The sequence below is a fragment of the Lissotriton helveticus genome, chromosome 2_1, assembly GCF_964261635.1.
Source record: "Lissotriton helveticus chromosome 2_1, aLisHel1.1, whole genome shotgun sequence".
NCBI lineage: Eukaryota > Metazoa > Chordata > Amphibia > Caudata > Salamandridae > Lissotriton > Lissotriton helveticus.
Window position 1 is genome coordinate 368,229,940 of NC_136059.1, and position 21,150 is coordinate 368,251,089.

Here is a 21,150-nt window from a genome sequence, read left to right on the forward strand (position 1 = left end):
GGGGAATTTGTTGTAAAGATGCTGCGGTGCCATAAACACATTTGACTAAGTAACTAAAGGGTCAAAAGGGAGAACTCTTGAGTACAGCCTAATAGTTTGCATTCCTGATTTTTGTAGTAAACAGGAGATCTGTTCCAGTGACTGGTGACCGGACGCACTTGGCGTCTGTACCTTTCCGGTATCCCATGGGAAGAACCTAGGGGGTTATCGTGGACAATTCACTTTCCCTCAACTTGCAGGTCAGCAGGACAGTCTCCACTTGTTACGGGATCATTAGGATTCTCAGATAAATCTCCCATTTCCTCTCCTTTTATGCATGTAAGCAGGCCGTCATTTCCTTGGTAACGTCCAGATTGGACTATTGCAATGCCCTTTATCTGGGCATTAACAAAGGCCTAGTGTGATGCCTGCAGATTGTGCAGAATGCTGCGGCCAGGTTGGTGCTGAACCTTCCAAAATATCATTCAGTCACAGCCTCTACCAAGCTGCTGCACAGGCTACCTTTGGGACCTTAGTATCCTCTTCAAGACTTTGTGCCCGACTCATGATGCCTACTATGGCTCAGGTCCAGAGGGGAGTAAGGCTATCATCCATCACTATGTTCCTAGCAGGCTGCTCCGGTCCTCAGACAAATATCTGCTAACAGTACCGAGGTTTAATAAGGCCAAATGGGGAGGTAGTGCTTTCTCCACGGCTGCTGCTAAACTGTGGAACTCCCTCCCGGAAGAGCTTTCGAGTCAGATGTCCCATTCGCTTTTCCGTAAAACCTTAAAGACCTGGCTTTTCTCACAGATGTCGGTATGAGCATGGCTCTTTGTCTGCACCCTTAGGTTCCGCATACAGCGCCTAGACATCCTTGGGCTAAGTTCACACTCGACAAATTCCAATATTCATTCATTCATTCGGTGCAGCCAGCAGTGAATAATCCTGAAACAGTCACATAAAGAATGGAGGAAAGGGATTTACATGAGAACTACAGGGCCCCGAACCTCAAGGGGGAATGTGGTGTTGTATTTGAATGTCATATTGCTTTGCCTTTGGAGAGTTAGAAATTAAATGCTGCTTTTTCGCATAAAAGCAAATATTTGACTGGACATCGATTTATTGCTCATACTGCATTTTTAGTTAGAAGTCATGTTTACTGACCTGTATCTACAACCCCTGTGGGGAGCCTTAACTGCTCCACCACAGCTAGCACTGAGAGTCAAGAGCAGAGCCCTGGGACATGAGGAGTAAAAGGCCTCAACCACCACTGTTGGGCTCAGTAGGCCCTGCATGCCCCGTGGCCCTCTGAAAGGGGTTCTGACAGCCTCTCTGTGTAGGTAATGTTAGCTGCACATAAACTGCATATAAAATATCATCTTGAAGTTTGATTTAGTCTGTTAATCTGACCAACACTTTCCCACAGTGTGGGAGTTTTCTGATTCACACAGTGGAAGCTGTCCCTGTGGAACGTCTTCATTTTTGGGAATCGCCCCAGAGGCCTTAAGGGGAGCAGGCAGTGGTCCAGAAACCCAATTTCTGTCTGCCCCCATATCTTCCCAAACTGATTTTTTTAAAGTAGCATATGTTTTTTCAATAGGCCTGGGCTGCTTTCAAAAACATGTTTCAATGGGGATAAAAATGTAGGGACAGAGCTTTGATGAGCCTCGCAGGCTTCCATCGCTGCATTTTTAGCTCTGAACCTGCCATCACCAGGGCGGCAATGTGAGTGAGCGTCAGAGCTTTCTTATTTTCTAAAAACAAACCTCTGAATGCATAACAATGAACTGATCAACTTAACCGTGGTAGTGGTTCCTTAGTACAATGCAACAACTTTTAACTCAGAAGATTTTTTAGAAATAGGATCCCTTCATATGCCTTTTTGTCTCTGCGCCAGACTCCTGAAGCACACTGTAATGGAAAGAATGGAATGTACACTCCATCAAAAGCATATTTCACAGCCAGGATCTGGCAAGTATGGGGCCTGCAACTGGCAAATGGACCGCTGTAATCATCGAACATGGAATTCCTTGCTGTATCTTCTTCAAAGTGGCCATGAAGAACAAGTTACTTACCTTCTGTAATGTGGTTTCTGGTGGATATTCAGTCTAATTGCAAACTCCTGCACATTTAGAATAGTCACGAGGCACCATACTAGACGTTTTCACAGCAGTGCTCCCGCATACCACTAGATGGCTCCATTTGGTTCAGAGTTGGCCTCATTCCGCCTGGAGGTTACAGAGCAGAGCGGATGATAAGCGCCACCACTGCATGCCAATGTCAGTTTCTTGCTTGACTTTTTACAGGCCCCATCTACAAAGGCCTATTTTCAGACTTTTTAGACGGTAAAAAGGAGGAAAGGCCACAGAATGAGGAGGTGGAATGACAGTGAGAAATGTGTGGTTAGATAAGAGTAGCCACCAAAAAGAGAATTACGGAAGGTAAGTAACGGAAAGGTTACTTACCAGTAGGAGTAGCTTAAAGTCTTTTCAGAATCCACATGCTGTGCGTTATTTTGTGCAGAATTGTGCCTCTCGTTTTTCCCCCCTTCTTTCTTCCTTTTTGAATATCGTCAATCACCATTAGGTGGTAAGTCCATCCTCTCTATGACATCAGATGAGTCCGAGATGTTCCTGTGCGAGGTCCGATTCTTTTCCCCCCCATGACAAATTGCAGTCTTGGAAAGTCCCTTTCTAATGATTTGCCACTCTCCCTTTGTCTGTTTGCCACTTGACATTTCCGGTGGAGGCGGAGTCTCGCATGTGAATCCAGCACATTCTTAAAGCTGCAAAACTACTTTTACTGGTTACTTAACCACATGTTACATGCTGTGCATTCATTCTGTAGCGATGTCTGCCTCCTTGGGGAGGTTGGGTTAAAAACCGCTTAAGTTTACAAGATGCTGTAGAGTACCGCTCTGTCTGATCCATGATTCTTTGTATTTCACCTCAGTAGTGTTTTGTTAAGGTGTGTTTGGTCGACCATTTAGCTGACATGTAGATGTCGGTGATTGGCAAGTTTGCCAGGAGGGTTAGAGTTGTGCACTTTTTCCCTCATGAAGTGTGCTCAGGATTGCTTGTACTATGCATTGTGCAGAGGTTCCCTTAGTCGCTGGCATGCCCTTACTTGCTCTTGCAAAGTTTAAGAAAAGTTGGAAAGTTGGCATCCCTTTCTTAAAAGTCTTTGTGGTATAGGAGTGCCCTACATATGTCCAAACTGTGCACGGCACTTTCAGCTTTGGCTCTTCAAACAAGGCCAGCAGCTGAATGCTTTGGTTAAGGTGGAACTGTGACACCACTTTGGGTAGAAATGTTTTCTCAACAATACCTTGTCATTATGTAATGAAAGGCAGGATTCTCGGTGGTGAGTGCTTTTAGCTTGTTGACTCTGCACATCAACATGATGGCTGTTAGAAAATCTGTATTTTACTTTAGGAACTTGAGGTCTGCCTTGTGCATGGGCTTAAAGGGCTTTCATCAGTTGTGGGACCGCAACATTCAAGTTCCTTAATGGTGTTGGCACAGCTCTGGATGGAGCTACCTTGTTTGATCATTCCATGAATCTCTTTACCACTGTATGGCAGATAAACTGCTACCTGCGAGCCAAGTGGAGCACCCAGGTTAATCCATTGTCTATTAGGTAGGTAAGGTATGTTCGTATCGTGTTGTCCTCCGTTCTGGTTTCTAACCTGCCATGATCCTCCACCAGTGAGTGCATTGGCTGCATTTCACACTATAGCACATTCGTGTGCTCTGTCTTCTTGCCTCTTTGAAGATTTCTATTGCTCTGGAAGGGAAATGGAGATAGCCAAATTCTAGGTACTCAAGCACCAGGCTATGAGGGCGAGGGTGACTGTCACGGGGCTGCTGGACAGGAGCCGGACTTTAATTCTTCTTCGTTTCTGCCCCGTGGACAGGATTCCTGCGGCCCCTTTAACGTGGCCTGGGCTTTCCCGGAGGACGACTCATCAGCCGTGACGTCACCGGCTTATGCCCAATCAGAGAGCGGGGCCGAGGTAAGAGCAGAGACTGTGTCCGTTATTGTTGTGTTTCTCCTGACCAAAAGAAGATCTTTCATTTGTTTGAACGCCGTGTTTTGGGGCTACCCATTAAAAGACTTCTTGAACTCCGTACAAGCAGTGTGCTGCGTCTTTCATAAGCCAGTCCATACCTGCATACCCGACAGTGACATAAGACCCCTGACATTGTTAGCAGATCCTGTGTGGATTTTGAAGGTATGCTTCCTACAAGATCTTTACTGGCTCAGAGTACCATGTCTGTCTGGCCCACTGCGGGTGATGAGGAGGAGTCACATGTTTGATTGTCTGAATTTGTCTAGCACCCTGGGATCAAGAAAATAGGTGGAAATGTGTATGTAAATGTCCATGATCAGCTTTTCTGACCGGGGGTACAGGTACCAGGACACGAAGTCTAGGCATTTTGCATTTTCTGGTTGTACAAGGAGGTCTATGATTGGTGTGCCCAATTTCCTGAAAATACTGTCCGGCACTTTCTACTTTAGCCCCTATTCATGGGGTGCATTTGCTAGCCTGGTTAATTTACCTGCTTCAATGTTTTGTATGCCTGATGGATGTATTGCTACTAGGAGTTTGCCCCTTTGGGTTGCCCATTTACATGTGTCATGTGCTAGATGTAAAGTTGGAAAAATCTTTTCCACCAACATTCACTTTGCTGATCAGCAACCTCCCCCCCCCCCCCTCACTTGTGCTTGGAAGGCTTTCAAGACTAAGAAAACCGTCTTCAGTTGCTGCAGGCTTATGTGTTTTACTGCCTCCATATGGGTCCAGTAACCTCTGATCCTTAGGTCATTTATGTGTGCTTGATATCCTGTGTGGTATGTGTCTTTCTTTATGATCGCTGTAGGCATCTTGAAGGGTCTCCCCATGGTCATATGTTCTTTGTTCCACCTGCTATTTTCTTCTGCATTTTTAAAGAGACACCCACCAGATTCTCCCTACTCCCTGTGCCTGCCATCATGGGTTGCTAAGCCACTCTTGTATTGTTGCCTTGATTGGGGTTTGAGAGGGATGCTTGAGGCCATCGTGCCCATTAGCTTAATTACAGTCCTCACTGTCAGAGACTGACTCCTCGGGTATAGTCAAGCTTGTTCTGTTATAGCCTTCAGTTTCTAGGGCACTGGGTAGGCCTGTGCTGTCCTCAAGTTTAGCTCTGCCACTAGAAACACTTTCTCCTGTTCTGGTTGTGGGGATGAGTTTTTCAGGTTTAGGGTGAAACCCAGTTGGTGCAGCGTCTGGATCATCATTTGTATGTCCTTTACTAACTAGTCGTCCGGGTATTGGTAGACATGTATGCCCTGCTTTTGAGGTGTGCAGCAACGGCTGCCAGGCATTTTGTGAACACCCTTTGTAGGAAAGTAGGATCTGCTTCTTATGGTTACCCCCACTTTTTGCACCCACTGTTCTGACTAGTCTGGCTGGGATCCTGCTATTCGGCACCCCATTCTATCTGCTTTCTGCCTTAAATTGATATGTATGTACTTTGGTACAACTCCAGATTGGCTACTGGGGTACATCCGTCCCTAGTATATGGTACACATGTACCCAGGGCATGGATACACCAGAAGCCTCCCATGGGCTAAAGCATGTATTATGCCACCCATGAGAGGCCATGCAAAATGGAACCTCAGGTCTGCTACTGCAGCCTGTGGAAGCTGTTGCTTGCACCACTTACGAGAGATATAGGTTCACTATATCTATCCATATCACTACACTTAAAACCTTATAAGTCACCCCTATAGCAGGCCTTAACAATCCTGAAGGCAGGGTGCTGGATTTTACATGAGAGGGTGCTCCTGCATGAGCAGGGCACCTCTGCAGTCTTCGGAGACCATTCTCCAGGGCTGTTGGTGATATTACCAGACATATAGGTAGAGGTGCATTATAACCTCGCTGTAAATGCTATCTCGAAAAGGACTGAAATGAAGTATGCCATGTTTGGTACCTTGGAATCATACCTCCACACCAGTAAATGGTGTGGAGGTATGATTTCTCCCCTCAGAACTGAGGTTCTGGGGGTACCTAAGTCTACCGGTACTAACTTTCTCGAGCCTTACAGCACAAAATGGATGCTGCCAGCCACAGACACGAGTCTGCCCTCCTGCTGCTGAGCCAAGCTCGAGCAGGGGAAGGCAGCACAATAGGCATCCTGTCACAGGGAGGTGCGACCACCTCCCAGACAGGATTTAGTTTATTGGGGCTGCGTGGGTGCACTGTCTCAGCACCAGAAAGTCTAGCTCCGGGGCACATTTGGTGTCGCTGTGCATAGTCCAGCTCAAACCAGTCCTGGGAGACATTTTCACCTGCTCTGGTGCGAAACTGGACAAAGGCCATGGGAGTAGCCTCCCCCCTGTCCTGTGCCTCCCCTAGGAGGGTCCCTAGAATCTGTCCAACCCTCTCCCGTGGGTATAAAATGGGTTACCTGGCTACAGGACATTAGATTTTACGTGAACAAGATTCTACAAGAAGATACCACTACACTTCATCCGTCTGGACACGCTGGACTTCGCTGGACCTCCCTTGGGCTCAACTTCGTCTTCCCTTGCCGTCCCCAGTATCGCCACTGTCTGCGATTCATACAGGCTCTATGCAGGACCTTGTGGACCTCCAAGACAACAGAAGAATGTCCCTTGGAGTGAAGAAATCACTCCCCTGCAAACGCAGGCCCCGTAACGCATCCGACTGGTTTGCTGATCCTGAGCTCCTGCAGACTCCAAAGGCTTAAGTAACACAGGAGGTGGGTTACTGAAGGTCTCCGAAGTCGAGCTGCCCTCTTACCGAGTTTGAGGCAAATATCCCTTGTGGGGACCGCATAACCCGTACCCCTGCGCACAGCGTCTATTTGCAGCTGAAAATGGTTGTTGTCGTGCAAAAATTCTACGCATTTGTAGCCCTGACCCCAGTGCATCTTTTCTGAGAAGGACTCCAGCATCCTCACACTCTGAGCCCTACTAGCTGGTATCCTGTGAAACCGCCTGAGGTCCCCTTGCGACTCCTGTGCCTCCAACATGTGGGTCCACTTGAGGGTCAACTTCACTTTATTTGGGCTTCCCTGATTGCTCCAGGCCTGCCCCAACACCCCTTGCTGTGGCGAGTCCCCTGGTCCTTGCTTGACCAGATCGACACCGAACTTGACCAGATCGACACCGAACTTGACCATCTGCGTTGTTTGCCGCTGTCAAGGCTTGTTGGTGCGCTCACCGGACACCGACCCCGCAGCACTCGACATCCTTAGTGGGACAGCTCGTATCCAGCTCCTGGTCATCCTGGACGTCTCCTGGTCCGTGCAGCTTAAGAGTCAAAATCACAGTCAACATACCTGAAGCACCCGACATCGGGGGGTATTTGTCTACCGAGCCCCTGGTCACTCCAAAGTGACCCAGACTCTGTCCCCTCTCCTTTCAGGTTCTTCTCATCTAGAATCCACGTTTGGATTCCACCGGACACTTAACTTACTTCCAGCAGGAGCATTTCTTTGTCGTCATCCATAGAGTACGACAAGGGTTTCCGACGCCACTTCGTGCCTATGCACCCGGCTCGCCTGGGATAGGTATCACTGGTACAAAGGTATCCACGGGGGGTGGCTCTCCAACTTCTTAAGTTCCATGGGTCGTCTTCGTAATCTGCTGGGAAGGGACTTTAATCTCTAAAGTTTCAACAACAACTTTCCCATTGAATTGTACGGAGCACGCAGTCGACTTCTCACTCTGCACCCGTCCTCCGTGGGGTCCCTACTTACTCTCCTTGGGTGGTTCCTTGGGGTCCCAGCAATTCTACACATTCTCGACTAGGTCTAGTCCCGAGTCGCGGTTCTTATACCACTTATTTAGTATATGGTTTGGACTCCCCCTGGAGCCCACTGTGTATTGTGCTACTTACGTTTGATTCTTTGCAATTGTATTATTTGATTTGTGTGCTATCCTCGTGTAGAGGACACTAGAGAGTGTTATATAGAATAAATACATATTTTTATACCTACTGTGTGGTTTCCTTTTTATTTAACCAATACTATAAGGTTGCATTCTGGTAAAACAAGGTGCTTAACATTCCTTCAAGACTCAGCCTGAAGGCTGCTCTCCATAGCTACCACTAGGATAGCTTTCTATAAAGATTATCTTTCACCTAATCACCAGAAGGGTTGTTTGGACTGGTACAAGGTGCCCACTTTAATTAATGGACAGCATATACCAGGCCAACTTCTCACACCCTTGGTGCAGATTTCACGCTGAAGATCTTAAACTAGTAGCACACTTGGTCTATGACGAATAGAAGAATATGAGAGACTGTCTGTCACCTTAATTCATTGGTATGTGTAGGTAGGCATCCTTTAGGGCTATAGCGGTCATAAAGTCTCTTTTCTTTAGGAGTGAAATAACAACCTGCTGTGTCCCCATCTTGAAGCGTATCTTTATGAACTTATTTAAGTATTAGAGGTCCAGGACTGGTCTTAAAGTTCGATCCGAATTTGACACTAGAAAGCACGCAGAGGAGATGCCTCTTCCAGTTTCTGGAACTCTTTCTATGTCTCCTTTTTTGATGAACACTTGCATCTCCTGACGTAGATGTCTTGGTTCCTTCGCTCGCAGAGGTCTTTACTTTGGTGGTGCTGGAGGTGGTCTTCTGAGGCGTTCTACGCAGTACCTGTGTTTTATTATATTTAGTATCCACTTGTCTGCAGTGATTAACCTTAATTCCTGGAAGAATCCCTAAAATCTTCCCTCCACCAGTGTTTTGTGGTGGGGATCTTGTCTGAGAAAGTCCCTGGCTTAATTGGGCTCCCTCTCTTGTGGTTGATCTCACCCACTAACCCTTCCACAAGAGGGCTGTCATACTGGGTACTGCTATTGCGTTGTGTGGGTGGCTGGTTTTTGTCCAAACCGGTTTTGTTTTTAGGGGACTGTGCTGTGTTAGCCTCCCTTATCTGTTGTTTTTTTCTGGTAGGCATGCTCCTTCATTTGGAAGCAGCCCTGGGATCGCAAAGCACCAATTATCTTTGCTGTTTCCTGTCTTTCTTTATCTGCTGCAGTGCTTCATCTACTGCTGGCCCAAATAGGGCTTCCTTGGTGAAACGCATGTTGAAGCATGAGGCCTGTACCTCCGCCTTGAACCCTGAGACTCTCACCCATGCGTGCCTCCTGAGCATTACTGTGGTGCACATCTATCTGCTTGCAGTGTCTGCAGCGTCAAGGGACGATTTTAGGCATGACTTGGTGATATTCTTGCCCTCTTAAAATACCAACTTGGCATTCTTTGTGTACTCTTCAATGAGGAGCTGCATAAGGCCCTCCATTTCATCCCATTGTTGGTGTCCGTAACGGTTGAGTAAGGCAATGGAACCAGCAATCGTCCACTGGATTGAGGCCTGCCCACTAGGCCCATCCTCTTGCTCTCTCCACCTGGCGATAAGCCAGTTGATGTTGGTACATGCCCCTCTTTCTTGTTGTTGTCACTATGATGGAATCATCTGGCACAGTGCCCTTTATGTCAATAGGGTCCTGTGAGAAGTGTTTGTATGTTTTCCTGCATTTGCTGGTTGTTGAAAGGCTATTTTCGACAATGCTTGTTACATGGGTTTGCCTTTTAGGATGGCATCGAAGTTACGAGAGGGAAACAGGAGCATTCCTTTTGCTACTCCATTTCACATCTGGGGGTGAGATCCTCGATGAACGGTTGTTGACACCATCCTTCGCTATTGAGATCCTGCCACATATCCTCCTGCTGTTCCCTCCCGCCCGACAACATTTGAGTCTTTGTCCTTATAGTCAAAGAACTGTAGTTCTTCCTCATGTGGTTCCAGCTTCTGGGTGGGGGTTGATTTCTTGCTCGCCTTCTCCCTGCTTTGGCTCCATAGCTCATGTGGGATTGAAAACATCTTGATGGACTCGTCAAAGTCCTTCTTCCTTTGCTGGAGTGCCACCAATTGAGATTTGAGTGGATTCTTAAGATCAACCTCGAGCGCCATTTATTCGGTGTTGGTTGCCGTTGATACCTTCTTGTTCAGAGTCAGCAGCTCTTGGGCCTTGTGATCCTTCTCCTTCGTTCTCTTTCTGGCAGCAGTGGCTGGCAAGGGTATTGTTAAGGTTTGACCACATTAGTGTTCTTTTGCTTGGACCCTTGCAGCTCCTTGGCTTTATGCTCTCCTTCGAGTGTCATAAATTTCAACGTCAATGCAGAGGCAAACTTAACATACTTTGAGTATGTGGGTTTGTTTATCTTCTGGTACTTTTTGCACTCAGCTTCCTTTGTAGCCAGCTTCCTTTGTAGCCTCTTTCGCTGCCCTCCCCACGGCATCAAGTTTCTTGACATAAATGAACCCTTTCTCTGTGTCCGTCTCTGCTCCCTGCGCCAGTTCGTTGGAGGTTGGGCTATCTTATTCGCTTGATAGAACCAGATCTTTCAAAGACTGGTGTTTATTCTGCTCAGCCATTTCGTAGTGTGCCAGGCGCTGCCTCGGTCTCCTCTGAAGCTTCTTGGGCTGGAATTTGGCACAGGTCTTACAGTCCGTGGTGAGATGGACCTTGGGCAGGCACAATTTACAGATCTCATGCAGGTCTCTCCGTGTTAACTTGTGAGGGTGGTTGGGGCAAAACATGAAAGGGGTATTCACAATGTCCACTTTCTACCCCACCTCAATGCATACTCTGACCATGTCCTCCTGGTTCTACTGGTTCTCTCCCATGCTAAAAAGTGGGCCCGGGCCCTAACCCCCACCATCGACATTCCCACCTCCGTTTCTTGTGGTCTTCAGTGTCTTTTGCAGTGTTTTCTTTGACAATTAGTCATGATATTCGAATTTCCCTCAGAGTTCCTCCATCTTGCTGTCAGACCCACCAGTGAAAAAAGTACCTAAAGATGGCAACAACACAAAGGAACTTCCGGGGGGGGCACATCTGACATCATAGCGAGTATGGACTTACCACCAGACGGCGAGAGACCATTCCAGATCCAACCATTAGATGGCGGAATAAGGAACAGCATAGGAATCCATAAAATAATTCATAGGGAAAAATCTGCTCTTCTGATGCATACTTCTAACCTCAGAATGTTCACCTTTAGAATATACCTGTAGCACCAGACTGGATTCATAAGTCTATAAGCAGCACCAATGTGCTCTGCCGTCAGTTCTTTTCTTACCAAGCCTTCAAATGAGGATCCGAAACCCCACTCCAGATTTTGCCTGTTTTCTCCAAATTGAATTCCAGTGACCATGGAAACAGTGTCCCCAACAAAGACTTCAGGGTTAAATCATGCCATAACTGTCAGAAAGAAATGTTCAGTATTGGATGACACTATATGTGCCTTTGGGGTTTGAGCTCAGGACACAACTCCAAGTTGTGTGAAGAATGTGCCCCCATGCACCTGAAGGCAATTTAGGACAGTGAAATATAGCCCTGGTCCAGGTTGAGGGCGTGGACCCATTCCAACTCTTACAGCCTCTCCTGCCCAGGTCTTTCTCGAGGTCAAAGTCATTCAGTAGTCGAAGTCCAAGTCAAACAAAAAACTTAAGATGTTGATGCAGGACTCAACCCTACCCTGCCCCTATCTGTCTAAACAAAAGTGGCAAGGGTGTCAAAGTGCCAATCGATCTCGCTCTTGATTCTGGATTGAGAAGTTGATTCCACAAATGACTGATGTGTTCTAAATTCCCCGGGCCATTGCTGACATCACAGCAGATCGAGGAGGCCTGTATTTTTGGTAGTCTTCTAGCATTAGTCCCTCTCTCGTTGATGTCAGTTCCAACAGTTCCAACTTCCCTGGAGTGGGATCTGGTGTTCAACCTTTATCCATCTCAGCCCTACCTGTGGTCTTCAAGCGTACCCAGTCCCGCACAGTCTGGCTTAGATAATGTGCTCTCATTACAGCAGAGCCTTCCTCAGAGGCTCGTCATCCTTTTGGGTCTGATTCTAACCAGAGTTTGCCACCTGCTGGATATGCAATGGGAGTGATTTAACCCCACATTATGATGACAGAAGTGTATACACAAACCTATAGGGGGCCAGTGGGCTTGATACCTCCCAGGATACAGGGGGGGATTTACCCCGTGTGGAAAAGTAGGTCTGTTATCTTGCCATTCACTCCACCATTTTGTGCTATACCCATCATGACTGACCTTCTCTCTGTATCACGGATACTCTGGAGCTCCACTTTTGACCTGCCACATTCCTGCACAGACACTCACACCCTGTTCGTGTTTTGGCCTGCCACAAACTGACCAGCCCATGCTCAACCAGTCGGACAGGGAGTTTCCCAGATGTTTATTGTCCTCATCCTGCACACTACACCCTGCAGGCGTCCGACAGCTACCATCAACAGGCCTATCAGATTTATCTCTGCTTGCTGTGTAATCATACCTCCCGCCTGAGCCCTGCCGTGGTCCAAACAACTACCATTTGCGGACTTATTTGTATAAAAATGCTTTTACCCTACACCTTGCAGGGGACTCACCGCTACCATCTGTGCTTATCAGATTAACCTTTGTTTTTCATATAATCATGCCTTTTTCACCTATGCCCTGCAGGGGCCAAACAGCCAACACCTGCTGATTGTATCAGAACTGATCATTATTTGTCTGTAAATTATCAATGTTTGTTGCTGTTCACCTGGCACGCACAGGGTGGGGATGAAGGGTATATAAGGTGCACAAACCAAAGCACTCAGCAGACTGCCTCCTCAGACAGCTATGGGTGTCTGTTGTTGATGCTCTCTCCATCTCATGAGATTGTAATAAATATCCTTTCTCTCCAGAGTTGGTCTCAGTTTGTATTCCGGACACGTTGACTATAGGGTGACCCTGCTCCTTTTGGGTGGTCCCCCAAAAGACCCCCTAAATCCACACCAACTGGACTCCCAACAGAAGAGAATGCTTCCTTTGCTGTCATAATTAGAGGAGCAGCTGAGGTCCTGACCTACAACTGCCTTGTGTGTCAAGACAAATGTCCTCTCTGAGGATTTGCACACTGGTTCAAACTTGTCTGAGTACTTACTTCTATTCAATGAACCCCTACCTGACACACTTATGAGAGCTTAGTCTAAGCCATCATCTTGCCCACTGGTGAACAGGCAGATGGCCAGATGCCACATACCGGTACCCACCAACCCGGATTTTCTTACTCCACACCATCATCCTGAGAGTTTTGTCATCCAGGCTTCCACCAGCAAACTGCATCCTATAGCAATCCTTTAGACCTCTCCAGACAGGGAGTCTAAAAGGATTGAGGCATTCGGGAAATCAATGTTCTAGTCAGCCAGCCTAGTCTAGAGGTCAGTCAGTGCAATCTGTCTATTAGGCCAATATATGCAGGCCCTCTTTGATATGGCCAGTGAGATTTTGTTGGCAGTCTCTGAGGCATTTAGGACCTCTTTGGCTCAAACCATTCGAGATGTCCAAAATGCAGCCAAATATGTGACTCCGGCTGGTCTGAATACTACGGACTGCTTAGGGCGAGCGGTTGGAACTAGTGTGGTGCCTCATCGTCATGCGTGGATGCACTCCACAGGGTCTTCTGGAGATGTGAAGGCTTCCCATATGGATATGGCTATTGCTGGATCCTGCCTTTTTAATCAGTTTGTGATTTCTCTTTTTTATGTAGGGTAAGTTATGGTACTGCCTATAGACGATAATGGCCACCGAGAAACTAAATATGGGTCCCGTAGTTGGTTATTATAGAGCAGTTTTGGCTCTTCTAGAATGGGGGTGTAGCTGCTAAATAATATTGACAAGTGAATAACAAAGTTCCATCTAAGAGCAACAAAACTCTTCTCAAAGAACTCCATGCATCACCAAAGGATCCTCAGTACCAATTTAGCCTACACCAAGAGATGAGGTATTGGATCCAGAGACCTATTCACTACAAGTGGTATTCTTGCGACTAGGGGATTGGTGCTGAGAAACCCCCTGCAGATGATTAGCAAAAGCAGAACATCAAGACCTAAAAATAATGACAAAATAGTTACTTACCAGTAGGAGTAGTTTTCCAGCTTAAAGAGTTTTCTGGATTCACATGCTGTGCCTTATTACGCCTTCTAGTGGTTGGGTCCGGAATAGTCTTTTTTTGGGGGAGGGGGAGAGGCGGGGTGATCGTTGACCACCATTTGGTACCAGGTACGTCCCCTGTGTGACATCAGACGGCACACCCTGGATGTTGTTGTTCACAGTAGCCATCTTCAGATTATTTTTTCTGTGTTTTTGACTTGTAGTCTTTTGGATGGTACTTTAGTGAATTGTTAATTATAGTCCCCCATCTGTTTGTATTACTAGTAGGAGGAGGCTGGGTGGGTTGCATGTGAATCCAGAAAACTCTTCAAGCTGCAAAACTACTCCTACTGGAAAGTAACCCTTTTGTTCAGCAGCGTGAATCCTTTTCTGGATTCACATCCTGTGCATCAGATTATGTAGCAAGTTCTCTCTACGTGAGGAGGCTGTGGTAAGAGGAAGACTTTGTGAACAGGTGTTGAAGTACTCTTTGTCCTACTTGCACTTCTCTATTTATCTGTATGTCCACACAGTAATGCTTGGTGAAAGTGTGTGGAGATGCCCATGATGCTGCAGCACATATGGTGTCTATTGGCACATTGGCCATGAATGCTAGGGTTGCTCCTTTTTTCCTAGTTGAGTGAGCTTTGGGCCGTATGCTTAGGGTTCTTTCTGCGGCGGCATAGTATAGTTGGATGGTTTGGACTATCCATCGTGCAATTGTTGCTTTTGTGACAGGTGTTCCTCTCTTGGTATGTGAGTGTGCAACAAACAGTTGCTTGCTCTTGCGAGCTTGTTTTGTTCTCTGTAGATAGTACAGTAGAGCTCTCCTTACATCCGGGGCATGGAGACTCATCTCTCCTTTTGTTCGTGTTTTTTTTTAAGAAGACTGGAAGGAGAATACTTTGATTTAAGTGATACTCAACACCACCTTGGGTAAGAACTGAGGATTTGTTCATAGGATTACTTTGTCCTTGTCGATTTGACTGTATGGCTCTTCTATGGTTAATGCTTGTAGTTCACTTACTCTTCGTAAAGATGTGACAGCTATTAAGAATGCTGTCTTTAAAGTGATATGCTTTAGGTCTGCTTTTGCATGGGCTCACATGGTTCAGTCATAAGTTGCGTGAGAACTTGGTTTAAACTCCATTGGGAGCTGGAGTTCTCCTTGGGGGTGTAATTCTTTTAGATCCCTCTGAGAATGTCTTTATGACAGGTCTTGTGAAGAAGCTCTTGCTTAATTTTCCTTGGGTGTAGGCTACGATAGCTGTGAGGTATACCTTTAGGCTTGAGTAGTTGATGTGGCTGTCTAGGAGGTGTGTTAGATATATGACCACTGTTTCTTTTGTGGAGTTTGAGTACATCAGTTTGTTGTGCACCAAGTGGTGTACCTTTTCCATTTTGCAGCATAGCATTGTCTTGTGGTTTGTTTTCTTGCCTCCTTTTGAATTTCCATTGTTCGCTGAGGCAAGTTTAGATGACCACACTCTACGTACTCATGCGCCAGGCATGGTGTCACTGGTTCTGGATGGAAGATTTGACCTTGTTAAATTGTTAGTAGGTCCTTGTCTACCCTGAGTTTGATTATTCGTCCCTTCAACAGTTCTAGCAGACTTGAGTGCCATGTTGGTCTGGCCTCAATGTGGAGCAATCAGTATTAGGTTTGTTCCTGGTTGTCTTGCTTATTCTAGGACTCTTTGGATTAGGGGTATTGGTGAAAAAGCGTAGGCAAATGTCTCTGGCCAGTTTAGAGCGATAGGGCATTCCCTTTTGACAGATGGTGATGAAACCTGGAGGCAAAGAACTGATATTTCTTGTTCTGTATTGTTGCAAATAGTTATATTTCTAGGGTCCAGAGAGTTTGAAGATGTATTGTATTGTCTTGTCTTCTGCTTCAATTCCCACTTGTGGGAGCAGTTGTTCTGCATGTTCAATTGATCTGCCATTGTGTTGTATATCCCTGGCAGATGTATTGTTTGTATAATGATTTTTTTTTTAGAATCCTCCATTTTCAGATCTGTAGAGCTAGGTTGCTGAGTGGAAATTACTTCATACCTCCCTGTTTGTTGAGGTAGAACATTGCGGCGGTGTTGTCTGTTCGAATTAAAACGGTCTTCCTGCAAATGTGTTTCTGGAACAACTTCAGAGCTAGGAGGACTCTTAATTTGTAGATAATTGATGTGTTTTATGGAGTCTAAGTCATTCCACTGACCTCGTATCTTCAATTGGCCGAGATGCGCTCCCCACCTGCTGTGAGATGAATCTGTTATTGTCGTAGAGCGAGTTGGGCAGTGTTATCTTCCTGGATGCCCACCTTTGTATTTCTGCCTACAATTTCTGCGTAACAACCACTAGATCTTCCCAACTCCCTGTGACCAATTGTTGGAGAGCCATTCCTTGAAGGGTCACATATGTAGGCGGGCATGAGGAATGAGTGGGATGCATGATGCCATCATGCCCATGAGTTTCATGACTCTCCTCACTGTCAGAGAGTGACCCCTTGTATCCTGTTTTGCGTTGGATAAGCTCGTGCAAGTACTGAGTTGAGTCTTGCCCCCAAGAAGATTTTTTCTTGTTCTGGCTTTGTGGATGACATCTTGTGATTTATTGAGAATCCTAGTTTTTGGAGTGTGAGGATTACTGATCGAACATGTTTGTGACATCTTTGTTTTGTATTTGCCCTTATAAGCCAGTCTTCTAGATAAGGATAGACATGTATTCCTTCTTTTCGTAGGTGTGCTACCACTGCGGCCAGGCACATGGTGAAGACTTGTGGTGCTGATTTTATTTCGAAAGGTAGCACTTTGAACTGATAATGTGTTACTTTGCATAGGAATCAGATACTTTCTGGGGTTTTTGTTCATGGAAATGTGCAAGTATGTGTCTTTGAGGCCTATTGTTGCCATATAATCTCCCCTTTGAATTTGTGGTATTAATTTTTGATGAGTAGTCTTTTTGAAACGTTGCGTTAAGATGAACTTGTTTTTGAACCTTAGGTCTAGAATGGGTCTCAGTGTAAGGTCTTGCTTGGGCACTAGGAAATACGGTGAGGAGTTTCCCTTGGAAAGGTCTTCCTTTGGTACAGGTTCTATTGCTTGCTTTTGAAAAAGCTCTTTGATTTCTGATCTCAGCTGTGTGAGTTCTGATTGGTTGGACCTTCTTATTTTTGGACGTTTTTCTGGTGGCCTCCTTGTGAGCTCCATGCAACATCCATATTTTATTATATTTAATATCCAATTTTTCGTATTGTGCTATCCTGCCCCCCACTGGTGTTCTGTGTGGGTCTTATTTTGTGTATGAGTCAGTTTGATCCATTTCCTCTTCCTCTGGAGGGTTGGCCTCTGCCTCTTCCCCTTCCACAAAAGGACTGCTTTGGCTGTTGTTGCTACCCTTGATATCCGGTCTGTTGGCTTGACTGTTGACTTTTTCCGTGGCCTTGCTGTGGATGAGGTATTTGTTGTCCTGTGGGTTTCCTTACGTTAAACCCTCCACTTTTGAAAGTTCCTCTTTGTTGTAGTGCTCCCTTAGCTCTTGCAGTTTCGTTGTCCTTTTTTATTTGTTGGAGGGTTTCGTCAACTTTTTTGCCGAACAGGGTAAATGGTCTATTATTGATGGAGGTTTGACCTTCCCGCTTAAAGCCGGATATTCTTAACTAAGCCTGTCTCCTTAGTGTGGTACCTGTGCACATTTGTCTGCTGGCAGTGTCAGCTGCATTGAGTGCTGACATTAGGCATATATTTGCAATATTCTTGTCTTCCTGGACAATGGATCTTCCTCTTTTCCTGTCCTCTTCTGGGAGCTTGTTGATGAGCTCCTCGATGTCCTCCCAGTATTGGTGACCATACCCGTTTAACAGAGCATTTGAGTTTGCTATGCTCCATTGCGTAGCTGCCTCCTTTTCTATTTTCTTCCCACCATGTCAATTCTTTTGCTCTCCTTCTCTGGAGGTGGATCAGAGTTGGGAAGGGTGTCACCCCTCTTCCTAGCTGTGGTGACAATGATCGAGTCTGGTACAGTATTTCCTTGTATATACTAGGTGTCCTTGGAGGAAGGTTTGTACTTCTTCTCAACCCTAGGTGTCACACCTTTGACTGAGGCGGGCTCTATGAAGGCTTCCTTGCCTTGGTCCAGGATGCTTGGTAGCATGGGAAGATACTGTGTACCCTTGTTGGAAGGGGCTACTGTCTCTAACAGGAAGAATATTTCTTCCTTTTCTTCTTCGAGGGCGACCCGAAAAGGTCTGCTGCTCTTTTTATGAGTCCATTATAGAAAGCGATATCATCTGGAGGCGAAGAGATATTTCCTCCTCTGGACTTTCTGTGTCGAGGTCGTTCCACTGATCCTCGAAGTTTCTCAGAGGTTTCTTCCTCCTAGACATCCTTGTTGCGTGGTTTGGGAGTTGGAGGCGACTAGAACAGCATTTTCTGTTTCTTCGGGGTCAACGTTTTCGGTGTTGACAGTGGGAATCGCGGGGATACGGAATCCCTTGAGTGATTAGTTGAACTCCTTTTTCTTTTGGAGGAGTGCTGCCATTTTCGCCACAAGGTGTCTTTTCTTCTTTTCGACCTCAAGGGTTCTCTTGGAATCAGTGACCTGAGATCTTCTCTTTTTGGAGTGGTGGACTCTGTGTTTGAGGGTGGCGTAGCTCCCTTCGCGGTTTCTTGCTCGACCCTCTGCTTCGGCGCCTTATGCGATCTTCCCTCCTCGGGTTCCGTGGGCCTTTGGATCATGGCTGATCTTTGATCGCCTTTTTATTCAGCGTCGGGGCTGACTTCGGCTGTGCCTTCATTTCGTGACCTTTCGGTTACGATGGGTATGGGTGTCTTACCTTTTTCATCTATTTCCTCGTGACTGTCCCTATCTTTTTTGGCTGTGATTTTTCTCGGCGTCTTCCTTGAGAACTTCGATTTGTGAATCTTCGTGCGTCAATTCTGTTGGGACCTCTTGGTCCTCCTCGTAGCTAGAGAGACCTAAGTTCTTCAAGGAAGGTTTCTTCTGTCTCTGGGTCATTGTCGCGTTGTGGCCCTCTCTCTGCTTTCAGCGTGCCCTGAGGGTCTTCAACAAACACAGCGCAGGCCTCGCAATCCTTGTCCTTGTGATCCTTAGGCAAACAGAGGATGTACACCTTGTGTGGATCATGTTGGGCAAATTTATGGTAGCACTTGGGTCATAATTTGAAGGGCTTCTTTTCCATGACCCCTACCTCGCCATTTGTCGAACTATGCATCGTCGTGGTGGCTGTATTCTGTACTGAAGACATCATCTCCAAAGGCCGGGTGTGGTACCCCGGTCTCCAAATTCAAAACGCCAGCGCAATGTTGTGAGGGGTACTCTCTGTGTCTCGGACACATGACAACTGATTATGCTAAAATCCTGATTTTACTTGGATGCTTGAAAGGAATACTGAGCGAGCAGATTACGATATTGATACAGCGAAATTCTCTACCTATAATATGGAGGGGTTGGTCATTTTTGAATTTGGAGAAATATCCAGATAGCCCTGAAGAAGTCAGAGATGCAGAGGCATCTTAGCTGACGAAACACGTTTTGGCTTTGGATGACTTGGCTCTGGATGATTTGAAGATCTCCATATGTGACTGATGAGAAGATTTTATCTGATTTGAAGAATAAAATCACCACAAAAGAAGATTGACTGGACTTCTTTATACTCGGAGTGAAGTTGTGCTCAGGACATTTTGTTCTAATGTTGAATTTGGACTGGTTTACTGGTTCTTATCTGGGAATATAAGTGGCTATCACTGTCCTTGGAAGCACGCTGTGATTGTTCATTTGTTTCAATTTGGGGAGTGCAAATTTTATCCTGTGCGCAAGAAAACTTTGCCACTTTTCCTGTTTTCCTTGTGTGGATCACGTTGGGCGAAATTTGTAGTGGCACTCGGGGCATAATCTGAAGGGGGTCTTTTCCATGGCCCCTATCTCGTAATTTGTCGAACCATGCATTGTGGTGGTGGCGGCTGTATTCTGTACTGAAGACATCGTCTCCGAAGGCCAGGTGTGGTACCCCGGTCGTGTCGTTGATGCAATGTTTATGTTTTTCTTACAAAAACTCCATTATTTTGGGGGGTTTTCTGCAATTTTCCATAGTGTCCCCTCTTGCTTCCAGACCCAACGGCAGAAGAAATAATCTGAAGATGGCTACTATGCACATCATCATCCACGGTGCCGTCTGACGTGGCACCAAATAGTGGTCGACGACACCCAAAAAAAGAGCATTCCGGACCCAACCACTAGATGGCGGAATAATGCACAGCATGTGAATCCAGAAAAGGATTCAATCTGCAAAACAATCTGCAAAACAATAATATGCCAACTAGTCACCTTCACAGAGCTAGAGTACAAAATCACACAATGTGGAAGGACTGGGTAGACACATGTACTACAAAACACCCATACAGGCACTCTGTACACAGGTACAAGAATAGATAAAGACAAACTTGGGATCTGAAAGGTGGGATAGGGCAGATGTCATGTATAACTATTCTACAGGCAATCAAAAGAGATAGTTGCATAACACAGCAAATCACAAAGACATTAAATGGGAGCAGCAGATAGCCCCATCAGGCCTCTGTGGTAGTTTAGTGCATACGTTCAGAATCATACATCTGAAAATTATCTAGGCCTGAAATACAATCAATAACACTCAATATGTTGACATTATTTCCCTTACCTCACTAATTGCCTATCTTGTTTAAAAAACACCTCTACCATAGTTACTATGGGCTCTACCATTACCATTTCTTTGTATTTATGCTTCCCCTAGCTGTCTTATGCATGTCCTCATCACATATGTACTCCTGACCTAAGTATTTCTTCATATGGCCCCTCCAGACTGCAATCTCTTGACCTTTTTTTAGTCTGCAAACAGCAACACAAATCCTTCTGCAACCAAGGTGGAAGCCGACTGAGCATAGTTCTGACCTTCATCATTTTGTTGGCAGCTGCAAGCATATGGAAACAAAAAAGAAGACACAGCCATTTCCGGCGAATACAACCTCTAACAAAACAAACTAATTTTAAGCATCGTGTTGAATAACAAACATTATCAGTCAAACTAAGTCCAATTATTTTTACATCCTATGAAACCGGATACCTACATTGTTAATAGAGTTTTATTATGATTTCACAACTAATGTTGTAA

At 45.9% G+C, this 21,150-nt stretch overlaps 1 protein-coding gene across 2 annotated transcripts in view; it reads right to left on the reverse strand.

Moving 5' to 3' along the window:
* The window catches only part of LIFR (LIF receptor subunit alpha), a 682,553-nt gene that overhangs the window by 54,100 nt on the left and 607,303 nt on the right, over positions 1–21,150 (reverse strand). The window lies entirely within an intron of this gene.